General features: G+C 42.3%; 1 non-coding gene across 1 annotated transcript; it reads right to left on the bottom strand.

Annotated features, from left to right (window-relative positions):
* Positions 1–13378: 13378 nt before the first annotated feature.
* On the bottom strand, positions 13379–13453 carry Trnas-uga. The gene has a single exon. It is a non-coding gene; the product is annotated as a tRNA-Ser (tRNA).
* Between the last annotated feature and the right edge of the window lie 252 nt (positions 13454–13705).

Below are 13705 nucleotides of genomic sequence, written 5' to 3'. Positions count from 1 at the left end.
CAAAGAAGGGAGAGGTCGCCGTAGTCAGTGGGGCAGCAGGTGCTGTGGGGTCCATAGTCGGGCAGATAGCGCGCCTCAAGGGGTGCAAAGTAATTGGCTTCACGGGATCAGACGCTAAGGTAAGACACTATACCATTTTGGTTTCACTACACTGTATTGCAAAGAACATAACTTCGAGGAAGAGAACATTTACATGAATTCAGACATGGTACCTGATATTCTGATTAGTTGAATCGAGAATGCCACCAAGCAGACTGGCGAATGCCTAAAACTGGACTGCATCTGTTCTTCCTGCAGTCTCAGATTTCTGCAGAACAAGCAGGTCCTGTCACAAGTAAAACTACTCGAGAGACAAGCCTGAATTTGAGGCAGGTTACTGGAAAATGTCGTGAATTTTGTGCCCTCCCTTAATTTTTTTCCTAGATTATAAAAAAGACCTTTGATTGTGTCATGTGGGACGAGTAGAGGCATGTGCTCAATGATTTTAGGGTTTAGAAGTACCTAGTATCATTATTGAAAGATCTTCGTACCAGTCATACTGCAACCATAAAGGTGGATGGTGAATACTCTAAATGCTTAGACGTGACAAATGGAGTCAGTCAAGGTTCTATACCAGGGCTGGCCGCAGCCTGCCACACTTCGTGCTGGCTGCTTTGCAGGCCAAGGCTTGGTCTGGTCCATCTTGCATTTGATCATTCCTTTCTGGAAGTACCCGGTACAGCACGACATTTCATTTACACCACTGGCCATTAAAATTGCTACACCAAGAAGAAATGCAGATGATAAACGGGTATTCATTGGACAAATATACTATACTAGAACTGACATGTGATTACAGTTTCACGCAATTTGTGTGCATAGATCCTGAGAAATCAGTACCCAGAACAACCACCTCTGGCAGTAATAACAGCCTTGATACGCCTGGGCATTGAGTCAAAAAGAGCTTCGATGGCGTGTACAGGTACAGCTGCTCATGCAACTTCAACACGATACCACAGTTCATCGAGAGTAGTGACTGGCGTATTGTGACGAGCCAGTTGCTCGTCCACCATTGACCAGACATTTTCAATTGGTGAGAGATCTGGAGAATGTGCTGGTCAGGGCAACAGTCGAACATTTTCTGTATCCAGAAACATGCGGTCGTGCATTATCCTGCTGAAACGTAGGGTTTCGCAGGGATCGAATGAGGGGTGGAGCCATGGGTCGTAACACATCTGAAATGTAACGTCCACTGTAACACTTGTTGATGGCCTAGTACTGAAACCTGCAGCAGTTTGGGGAAGGATTGCACTTCTGTCACGTCGAACGATTCTGTACAGTCGTCGTTGGTCCCGTTCTTGCAGGATCTTTTTCCGGCCGCAAATATGTCGGAGATTTGATGTTTTACTGAATTCCTGATATTCACGATAGACTCTTGAAATGATCGTAAGGGAAAATTCCGTCTTCATCGGTGCCTCAGAGGGGCCGTGTCCCATCGCTCGTGCGGCAACTATAACACCAGACTCAAATCTTGATAACCTACCATTGTAGCAGCAGTAACCGATCTAAAAGCTGCACCATACACTTCTGCCGTATGTAGGCATTGGCGACCGCAGCGCCGCATTCTGCCTGTTTACATATCTCCCTATTTGAATACGCATGCCTATATCAGTTTCTTGTATATTACAATACCATGCAGAAACAATTTAAAGATTTAGCGAACAATGAAAGAGCGAAAAATTACAACAATCGACAGACGGAATTCACTGTTCTGCAGATCAAGAAGCTTTTTGTGCTACATGAACAGGCATGCCACACTGGTAGAAATGAATGGTACGAGTAGTAAAATTGCTGAAGTCGCTCACATTATTCCACTCTCAGTTGTAGCAGTTTTCGATGGAACTGATCGAAGGTATGGAGACTTTATATATCACTACAAAGTACGTCGATTAAGTCAATACGCTATTGCAGAGGACGTGGGGGGGGGGGGGGGGGGGGGTTGGAGAGGAGGCTAGAAAAGTAGATCATCCAGAAAGGACTGGAGACCTAGTATTTTAAGTGGACTTGACTGCACACTGCCCACAATAAGACATTGCAAGGGAGAAACATCTTTTTTCTGATTTTATGGGAATGCATTCAAAAAGAAGATCGGATTATACAAGGGACACATTCAGGCAAACACAGTCCAATTCCCTAAGCTCGCTGCTGTTAAGGAAAACGCGAGGTTTGAAGAATTCATTGTGCCCATGAAAGAATTACAAGGATAGTGTCCTACGACAGTCTGTCTGTCTTACAGGTGTTCTCGAGAACGTTTGCCGTCTCAGTTGAAAGCGCCCCTGTGTATGTGCAATTAACTGTAACTGACTGACCTGAAAGGTAGTTCCCGTTCTAATGAGAAATATTTTTACGTTAAAACTGTCTAGGACGTCTACATTGCTTTCCTCTCGTAGAATTTCCAAGTCTCCATAAAGAGGTCGGAAAAGTGCTGCAATATTTCGACCGGCATAATTGTGTGAAACACATTTTTTCTATTATGAAACTAAGTGAATCATGATTTACAGCAACCTGAGTGCGAAAATCTGTGAATCTGTCGGTGTCTGCCCTTACGCCGAGAATTTGTACCGCACAAAAATTATATTATATTTTCAGCGCGTCAAAAATAATTGCAAAGCACAAAAAATTGTTTCGTTCGTGATCTTTGTTGTTGGGAAACGTGAAATATAAAAGCAAGTCGTATACATTGCGACTGCACTACCATTTAAATGGTCTGTGTTCGCAGTTTCCTCCTCTTCCCCATTCACATACAGACAGCTTGCTGTGGTCACGACGGTAATGTGCAGCGATGCTGAGCGCAGGAAAATGTAATATCTACTCTTTGCAGATGATAGTGCCCTTATTGTTGGAAGTGGGGAAGAACTTATTGATCTGTCCTCCAGAGTGAAGACTACTTGTTTAAATTTAGGTCTCTAGATAACCACAAAAAAGCCCAAACTAATAGTTATAATACACCAAGATATAGATCAAATGCAACTAGCAGGCTGCTTAGCAGATCTGAATGTACTGAATGACTATATCTGTTTACGGTCTCTGACAAATGACACAGGACAGTGTGATAAAGAATTAAAGTGAGGAACTGGATTTCCTGGTCCCGACGGTTAAACTCACTAAGGTCTGGCAGAACCGGGCAATATCCAAAACAATGAAGATGCGTCTGGTGGAATCATTCTTGTACAGTCGTGAGACGTGGGCCGTCATTAGAAGAGAAACAAACAATAATGAAACGAGTATATGTACTGACTGAGAATATGGTAGATCTACGAACGCATTGTGCTCAATGTAGGGCCCTACATTCACAGTGGATTATACATGTACATGCAGATGTAGAAGCTGCGTGTGTGGTATAGCATCTGATCTGCACTTAATTGAATAGTGTGGCTGAGAGCTGTAATGAATATCTGAGGCACATAGTATTGGACATGTATTGTTATCAATGAAGACATGAAAGAAAGTAAAGGGTTATTACAAATGATTGAAGCGATTTCACAGCTCTACAATAACTTCATTATTTGAGATATTTTCACAATGCTTTGCACACATATACAAAAACTCAAAAGTTTTTTTAGGCATTCACAAATGTTCGATATGTGCCCCTTTAGTGATTCGGCAGACATCAAGCCGATAATCAAGTTCCTCCCACACTCGGCGCAGCATGTCCCCATCAACGAGTTCGAAAGCATCGTTGATGCGAGCTCGCAGTTCTGGCACGTTTCTTGGTAGAGGAGGTTTAAACACTGAATCTTTCACATAACCCCACAGAAAGAAATCGCATGGGGTTAAGTCGGGAGAGCGTGGAGGCCATGACATGTATTGTTGATCATGATGACCACAACCGATCCATCGGTTTTCCAATCTCCTGTTTAAGAAATGCTTCTGCATTTGCCTTTTCCGTAAGATTTTCCAAACCGTCGGCTGTGGTACGTTTAGCTCCCCGCTTGCTTTATTCGTCGACTTCCGCGGGCTAAGCGTGAAACTTGCCCGCACGCGTTCAACCGTTTCTTCGCTCACTGCAGGCCGACCCGTTGATTTCCCCTTACAGAGGCATCCAGAAGCTTTAAACTGCGCATACCATCGCCGAATGGAGTTAGCAGTTGGTGGATCTTTGTTGAACTTCGTCCTGAAGTGTTGTTGCACTGTTATGACTGACTGATGGGAGTGCATTTCAAGTACGACATACGCTTTCTCGGCTCCTGTCGCCATTTTATCTCACTGCGCTCTCGAGCACTCTGGCGGCAGAAACCTGAAGTGCGGCTTCAGCCGAACAAAACTTTATGAGTTTTTCTACGTATCTGTAGTCTGTCGTGACCATATGTCAATGAATGGAGCTACAGTGAATTTATGAAATCGCTTCAATCATTTGTAATAGCCCTGTAAGGACAAACTTGAAACTCAGCGTCTGCATGAGTATGGAGGTTTTTTAACTGATGAATTAGCTATGATAAAGAGTATTTTGTTTCCTCACTATATACTGTATTGATAACACATTTTTTAATCATTTTCAAGCGATTAACTGTTTATTGGGCGGAAATTTCACATACCCGAAGTTCCTTTTTCTCTCTATCTAGTTACAGAGTTACAAATGTCTTTGATCTTGGAGAGTACAGCCAACTACAACTACTCGAATGTCACCGCCCTATCGGCTTTTTAGGAACAACGATCTATGCTGATCCTATGGAACAGAATACATCATAACATATCCGGAAGTTATTAAAAGAAAATAATCAAAATAGAGAACACTACTACATTAATAATATCACTTTTGTAAGTGCTAGTCAAATGAAAATGATTCTGATGGAAAAAAGCAAAAATGATTCCAATGGAAAAAAGCAAGTATACTTCATAATTTAAAAAGTAATCAGAGTAACTGCCAAGACGTGTAGACCACTGTGGGAAAAGATGGTCACTACCTTCAGCGAAATAAGGAGCAGTCAAATGGAAATGAGACAGGGGGGAAAAATAAGTCAGCTGTTTATTATATCAGAATTAATTGACGTAACTGTTAACACATTTATTCCACTGTGAGACAAGACGGTCGTTGCCTTTATGGAGACACGTTTGCGGTTGCCTACAGAATCTTGGTTGTAACCAGTCGTGCACCTCTCCGCCCGAAGAAAAGCAACGGCTACGAATGTCTTTCTTCAGTGCTCCAAAAATGTGGAAATCGCGTGGGGAGAGATTGAGACTGTATGGAGGATGTGTGAGGACTTCCCAGAGAAACTTCTGCAGCCCACTGGAAAAAAAAAAAAAACTTGGCAACTTGCCAAGGGTCAGGCCCACATATTGCTTCGATTTCGCTGCAGAAATTTCTCTTCTCTCCAATTCTATTCAATACCTCCTCATTAGTTACGTGATCTACCCACCTTATCTTCAGCACTCTTCTGTAGCACCACATTTCGAAAGTTTCTATTCTCTTCTTGTCCAAACTGGTTATCGTCCATGTTTCACTTCCATACATGGCTACACTCCATACCAATACTTTCAGAAACGACTTCCTGACACTTAAATCTATACTCGATGTTAACAAATTTCTCTTCTTCAGAAACGATTTCCTTGCCATTGTCAGTCTACATTTTATATCCTCTCTACTTCGACCATCATCAGTTATTTTACTCCCTAAATAGCAAAACTCCTTTACTACTTTAAGTGTCTCATTTCCTAATCTAATCCCCTCAGCATCACCCAATGTAATTTGACTACATTCCATTATCCTCGTTTTGCTTTTGTTGATGTTCTTCTTTTATCCTCCTTTCAAGACAATGTCCATACCGTTCAACTCCTCTTCCAAGTCCTTTGCTGTCTCTGACAGAATTACAATGTCATCGGCGAACCTTAAATTTTTTATTTCTTCTCCATGGATTTTAATACCTACTCCGAATTTTTCTTTTGTTTCCTTTACTGCTTGCTCAATATACAGATTGAATAACATCGGGGAGAGGCTACAACCCTGTCTCACTCCTTTCCCAACCACTGCTTCCCTTTCATGCACCTCGACTCTTATAACTGCCATCTGGTTTCTGTACAAATTGTAAATAGCCTTTCGCTCCCTGTATTTTACCCCTACCACCTTCAGAATTTGAAAGAGTGTATTCCAGTTAACGTTGTCAAAAGCTTTCTCTAAGTCTAAGTAAGTTTAGACAGTTTTATTAACTAAGGCGGATTGTAAAACACGCACGCTACGCGTACCCACCATCACTGTGTCTGACATCCTAATCACGGTCGTGTCGAAAGGCTCCATGGTGAGCTAACAAGGGAATCTCCCCATCGCACCCCACTCAGATTTAGTTATAAGTTGGCACAGTGCATATGCCTTGAAAAACTGAATCCAGATCAATCGAGAAAACAGGAAGAAGTTATGTGGAACTATGAAAAAATAAGCAAAATATACAAACTGAGTAGTCAATGAGCAACATAGCCAACATCTAGAACAATGTGCGCTCTAGAGCGCCGTGGTCCCGTGGTTAGCGTGAGCGGCTGCGAAACGCGAGGTCCTTGGTTCAAGTCGTCCATCGACTGAAAAGTTTAATTTTTTTATTTTCAGACAATTATTATCTGTCAGTCCATCCGATGCGAGGTAACTGCGCCGTAGTATGGGGACGCCACACCTAAACAAACATCGAAACAGACGACGTCAGTCGACTACAGCGCACGGAAGAGAGAGTATTCCTGCTAACGAGGCTCCCTGGCTGGCAGTTGACTGTTCGCTACTTTGGACGAGAGTGCATTAAATACGTGAGATGTATTCCGTGGGCAATGTGAATCCAGCAAATATAGCTCGCGACTTCAATAACAATCGCACGGTTTTGCGGTGCGGTCGCAAAACACAGGCACTAAACTTATTACAGTGAACAGAGACGTCAGTGAACGAACGGACAGATCATAACTTTGCGAAAATAAAGAAAGTAAGAGTTTCACTCGAGGGAAGACTTGAACCAAAGACCTCTAGCTCCACAGCGGCTCACGCTAATCACGGGACTACGGCGCTCCTACACTGACAGTGTCTTTCGTGTTGCCTATCTTCCACGTGGACTACTCAGTTTGGATATTTTGCTTACATTTTTCATAGTTCCACACAACTTCTTCCTGTTTTCACGATTGATCTGTGTTCAGTTTTTCAAGGCCTATCCACTGTGCCAACTTATAACTAATTCTGAGGGGGGTGCGATGGGGAGGTTCCCTTGTAAGAAAAGAGACATATTCGCGCCCGAGGCCACGCTAGTTGATACTACCCGCTGCGGACGGCGGCCAGTCGCGTACTCTGCGCCGCAGTGCGGCTGGACGCTCATCTACTGACGAAGCAAATTGTCAGCATTCCAGACAGGTCGGCTGGCGAGCGCGTGTTACGTACCGTATGGCTGCGCGCAACCCGTAGATCCTTACAATATTATGTATTTAGTATTTTCTACTATGTCCACCATTTCACTCAGCCATCAAAGTATACACTTGAGTTTGTAGTTTTCATAAAAGCAGCCCGTTCTCAAAGCTGTACTTGTAGAACCATACAAGAATAAGACGACGTATAGGAGTGTTTGATTAAAGTGTGACTTGTGTGTGGTTATCTATCAGGACTGACGTGGTACTTGTGTATAGTGTTATACCATAATCTTCCAACAAGAACTGTGTTTCAACAAAGCAGTTGCTTCTACCATACAGCTATTAACAAATACGTTCATTCTGCAGATTCAGTAAGGTGTCTGTTAATGTAACTGTGTCGATTTTTCTACCAATTAGAACCTCTTCCTTTTACTTCAAATGCTAAAATAGACACACATATTGCAAATTGTTTCATTACAACCAGCATTAAATAGAAAAAAATGTCTGTTCTACATAATTAAGGAACAGACAGGGTACTCAAGGGTAGAAGAGAAAATGTAATTATTTGCATTGGCTTAAATAAAAGATAAAATCAAGCTATTAGAATCATAAAACAGTTGGTCCTATGTGTCTTAGCCAATGTGTGTGAAAGATAATGTTGGAAACTCACATGTTGGTCACGATTTCAGTAATCCTACTTGCGACCAAGATAGTATATGAAAATAAAATCTCAGTAATTTTTTCCTGTGTTCACATAAGGTCGCAAACATTTTTGCGGCTACTTAAAAAGATGTTATAAATTCCTTGAAAGCAGTCAGCAATGAATTATTACAGCTCTGTTACCATGACTGTAACAACAGAACACAAAAGCAGGACAATGCTGATGTCATTCAAATAGAATTACGATGGGTACACGTGCATAAAACGACGCAAAACGCTAGTTTTATGAAATTGTTGTGAAAATTTTAGTACAGGAAGCAGTTAACTGTTGATGGTGCACTATAAATGATAACTTCAATTAACGTTTCGAATCCACACGAACCACAATAATTGACATAAATCGAAGATTAGTACACTATTATTGCAAATAAAATTCAATTGCTGAAATCCTTTCATGCATATTTTATGTCTTTGAAAAGTCTTTGTACTCATTACAATAATTTTTAAACTTAATTAAGTTACTGATAGTGATAAAAGCAACATTTAACTGTATGTTTCGTGTCAACGTAAGCCACAGCCCTCCACTGACTCATTTGTCCTAATAGTGCTATTCCGACATACCCTGTCGGACAGAACCTCTGGTAGTGGTGTTCGAAAATCGTTCGTGGAAACGTTAGTGTCAATGAAATTTTGGACCAGACATGGAGGTGTGCTCAGATAATGTAATGGGTAAACCACCCGCTAACGATAAGTAGGAATTTGCGTTCGAGTCTGTGGCTTTAGCTACACCTGGGATCGATAAAAATGATTGTCATTGAAATTCGCCAACAGCCATTCAATATGACATGGCACAAATCCGCTTTGTGGATTTTATCAACGTAATGTGATAATGAATTTAATGGCTGAAGTCGGTTTCAGGTCTCTGGTCCCGAAGACCACTTGTGGTATCACGTTTCTGTAACCATATGCAATGTAAATATTGATAAATCAAAACATGTCTTTACAGCTCAGTATTTATTTCATAAACAACTGCTGCCAACATCCATTTAGTTGGTATCCACAGAACTAGGAAGTATTACAGGTTTGCATGATGTACCACAGCTTGGTTTCTCTCAATAATTCATTTAACGAGAGGGAAGTGAGGTCATAAAAACTAAATATAAAAATATATTTAACAATAGAATTAAGTTGCTTGAAGGCCAGCTCTATTTTCGTTTATACTAGTATTAATGTAAAAGAGTTTTTCTGTTGTATATTAAAATTGTGTGAATCTAAAGGCTTAGCCTAAACGATTCATTGGGTTTCAAAGCACTGTTTATTTGCAACTATACAACACACAGAGACGGGTGATACATGGAAAGATAGATACATCCACCATGTTTTTGGTACATTCTACAAATATTCAATATGTGCATTATTGGTCACCTGACAAATATCCCAATGTTCCACACATACTTTCACTAGCATGTCTCCGCCAACGTCGGTCGCAGCATCAAAACTTTATTCTTAACATAATCCAAGAGGAAGAAATCACATCGCGTGAAATCCGGCTGAACTGGAGCGGGGGGAGGGGGAGGGAGGGGGCATAGCAACAGAGGAACATCACACAGACCAGCGCGCTCTGTCAAGCGATGTGGAAGATCTCTGTTGACAAAGGCATGGACAGTTGTGCTCCACTGAGGTGAAGTTCCGTCCTGTTGACGGATGGAAGTCGAGAAGTCAGCAGTCAGTTGTGGCAACAACCACAACAGCAGCATATCCAGGTGCACGGAACTTGTCGCCATCTGCTCTATGAAGGAAAAGGGGCCACACATCTTTGTCTAAATTGTGGCACAGAGGACATTCACTTCTGGTGAATCCCTTCCCAACTGCACATGGACATGTAACAACACAGCACACCACATTCTAACATTGTGACAACTCACGTTTCCTGACAGATGGAAAGTCGCCTTGACGCTGAACATCGATGTCCTCGCAGTCGCCATCATCTTCCATAGCTTGCTACATTTGGGTACAAAACTACATTTGGCAGGCATAATCATCTAGGGTCAGCTGTTGTAACAGTTGCAAATGGAAGGGTTTGAAAGGCAAACCACCGCAAAACATTCTAAACGGTTTTCGGCGGAATGCCCAGTTCACAGCTTGCATAAGTGGTTGATTTTTGTGGGCTGCACACAAAGCCCTGTTCACACATTCCATCATTTCCTCTGGAACTCACAGTCGCCATATGCTTTTTCCTTTAGACAGACAACCAGTATCACGAAACTGGCGAAACCAACGCAAAATGCACTGGTGACCAGGTGTAGCTTTTCTACTCGTATATTTGCGTGTGAATACACGCATTTAAACTTGGTGAGTGTTTCTATCTTTTCATGTATCGTCTATCTTTGTATGCCATATACTTGTCAGTAAACAGTGCTTTGAAACCTAATGAATCATTTAGGCTGACTCCGTATTTAATGTGGTAGTGACCATACCAGAGACGACTATAATTATTACACAGATGTCTGCCATCTTTGCAAAATAAAATCGGGGAAATTTTTGCGAATCTTAAAACGACTGGGAATTTGTGTATAAAATGTCTCATCTTAAAGGCATATTTACGCTGATTCAAAAAATGGTGATAGATTTTGCGAGGCTGTAATATTTCCGAAGATAATTTAGTATTAAGTTTATATTTTAGTAATATTGACTCAGCTGATGTGTTTCGAATATAGTTGTATTTGTACAGCTGTCCATGCAGCTTCAACGCGATACCACAGTTCATCGAGAGTAGTGACTGGCGTATTGTGACGAGCCAATTGCTCGGCCACCATTGACCAGACGTTTCAAATTGTTGAGAGATCTGGAGAATGTGCTCGCCAGGGCAGCAGTCGAACATTTTCTGTATCCAGAAAGGCCCGTATAGGACCTGCCACATGCGGTGGTGCACTATCCTGCTGAAATGTAGGGTTTCGCAGGGATCGAATGAAGGGTAGAGTCACGGGTCGTAACACATCTGAAATGTAACGTCCACTGTTCAAAGTGCTGTCATTGCGAACAAGAGGTGACCGAGACGTGTGACCAATGGCACCCCATACCATTACGCCGGGTGATACGCCAGTATGGCGATGACGAATACACGCTTTCTATGTGCGTTCACCGCCATGTCACCAACAGGGATGCGACCATCATGATGCTGTAAACAGAACATGCATTCACCCGAAAAAATGGCGTTTCGCCATTCGTGCACCCAGGTTCGTCTTTGAGTACACAATTGCAGGTGCTCCTGTCTGTGATGCAGCGTCAAGGGTAACCGCAGCCATGGTCTCCGAGATGATAGTCCATACTGCTGAGAACATCGTCGAACTGTTGGTGCAGATGGTTGTTGTCTTGCAAACTTCCCCATCTGTTGACTCAGCCATGCGGAGAAGATGCCTGTCATCTCGACTGCTAGTGACACGAGGCCGTTGGGATCCAGCAAGGCGTTCCGTATTACCTTCCTGAACCCACCGATTCCATATTCCGCTAAGAGTCATTGGATCTCGATCAACGCGAGCAGCTATGTCGCGATACGATAAACCGCAATCGCGATAGGCTACAATCCGATCTTTATCGAAGTCAGAAACGTGATGGTACGCATTTCTCCTCCTTACACGAGGCATCAAAACAACGTTTCACCGGGCAACGCCGGTTGAGCTGCTGTTTGTGTATGAGAAATCGGTTGGAAACTTTCCTCATGGCAGCACGTTGTAGGTGCCGCCACCGGCGCCAACTTTGTGAGAATGCTGAAAAGCTAAACATTTGCATATCACAGCATCTTCTTCCTGTCGGTTAAATTTCGCGTCTGTAGCACGTCATCTTCGTGGTGTAGCAATTTTAATGGCCAGTAATGTAACTCCCCTCAGAGAATATTGTTTCTATGTGTTACAACAAACTTAATATTCATTTTATATCTGGGTATATTTCCGGCACCGCCTTCGACGGACACTTCAACGGCGAAAAGAGGTGTAAGAGTATAGTGGCATCAGAAGTAACATCCACTAAACAGTGAAAAGTTGTTCATCGAGTATAAATTTAGATCTAAATGAACATAAACGATGACTAGTTCTTTTCATTCCAATAACTGAGTAAAACATCTCTAAAGTCTTTAAAAACAATCTATTGGGCGAACTGTTCCTGATAAATCAAACTTGCAAAAATTCTTGCACTTAATTAGAGAACTTTCCACAGGTACACACTTACCTGTACATGAACCAGACTCCAAAAGACTGCCACACTATATTCCGATAAATTTCTTTCAGCCCTTCGGCATGTTTGGCTTCTAGATCTTCATGCTCACGAATACATCGCACCTGCACCTAAATAATCCGTCTTCTAGGGATGATTCAACTTCCACGCACTGCTCCTCTAGCTTATATTGTCTGCTACTACAGTCGTCGCTAGCCTTTTGTTACAATGAATCACCATCACTTGAATCCAAACATACAGTCTTCTTACACTTTCTCTACCTTTTGTTCTAGCTTACAACCTCAAGAAATAACACTTCTATTATATTAATTAGTGAGTGAGAATTTGTTTTAATTAAGATCATTTTTAAGATCAGTAAACATGTGGTACACACTTCGAAACAATTGGTTCATACTTCAGAATAACTGCTCTGAGTCTTATTGTAATGCTAGTAAACATTCGGTGCAAAGTTTCCAAGACTGACTGCAACATTATGTTATTACGTACTCGCACTGCCTACTGTAAGTACCTAGACATCTGACACTGTTTGTGCATCAGTTTTCAATTACAGCTTAGCACTAAACTCAAATACAGACCCACACTTCCCTTCAAAATTATCGATTATTATACAGAGTCCGCCAGAAAAATGAATACACCCTTTGTCAGGTTCTATCGAGAGATCGATATTGTTGTTCGATTTGAGTCATGAGTGTGTTTAGTACGGTCTTTGGCTCAACAGATATTAGTACTTTCATCTCGGTATTCAGAAAACACAATGGTTCGGGCACGCTTGACATTCGAGTAACGAAAATGTATTGTGAAGTGGTTTTTCAAGTTTGATAATGCCGTTGAAGTGCAACGTCAATGGAGACGGGAGTTTGAAACAGAACTACCAACCTGCTTAACAATTAAACGTGTCACTGTCAAGTTTTAATTGCATAGGACGATTTGCGATATCCACAAAGGAAGATCAGCAAGACAGCATACAGCTACAAGTCCTGCTTCGGCGGCTCTCGTGTTGGAAACGTTTGTTAATTTTTCACAAAAGTCTGGTACGCAATGTGCACATGAAGTGGGGGTTAGCAGTACTAGTCCAGAATGAGATTTTCACTCTGCAGCGGAGTGTGCGCTCAGATGAAACATCCTGGCAGATTAAAACTGTGTGCCAGGCCGAGACTCGAACTCGGGACCTTTGCCTTTCACGGGCAAGTGCTCTACCAACTGAGCTACCCAAGCACGACTCACGCCCCGTCCTCACAGCTTCACTTCTGCCAGTACTTCGTCTCCCACCTTCGAAACTTTACAGAAGCTCTCCTGCGAACATCGCAGAACTAGCACTCCTGAAAGAAAGGATATTGCGGAGACATGGCTTAGCCAGAGCCTGGCAGAAGTGAAGCTGTGAGGATGGGGCGTGAGTCGTGCCTGGGTAGCTCAGTTGGTAGAGCACTTGCCTGAGAAAGGCAAAGGTCCCGAGTTCGAGTCTTGGTGC

Source organism: Schistocerca americana, chromosome 7, assembly GCF_021461395.2.
Source record: "Schistocerca americana isolate TAMUIC-IGC-003095 chromosome 7, iqSchAmer2.1, whole genome shotgun sequence".
Lineage (NCBI taxonomy): Eukaryota > Metazoa > Arthropoda > Insecta > Orthoptera > Acrididae > Schistocerca > Schistocerca americana.
This window is presented reverse-complemented; position numbering and strand designations above follow the sequence as displayed.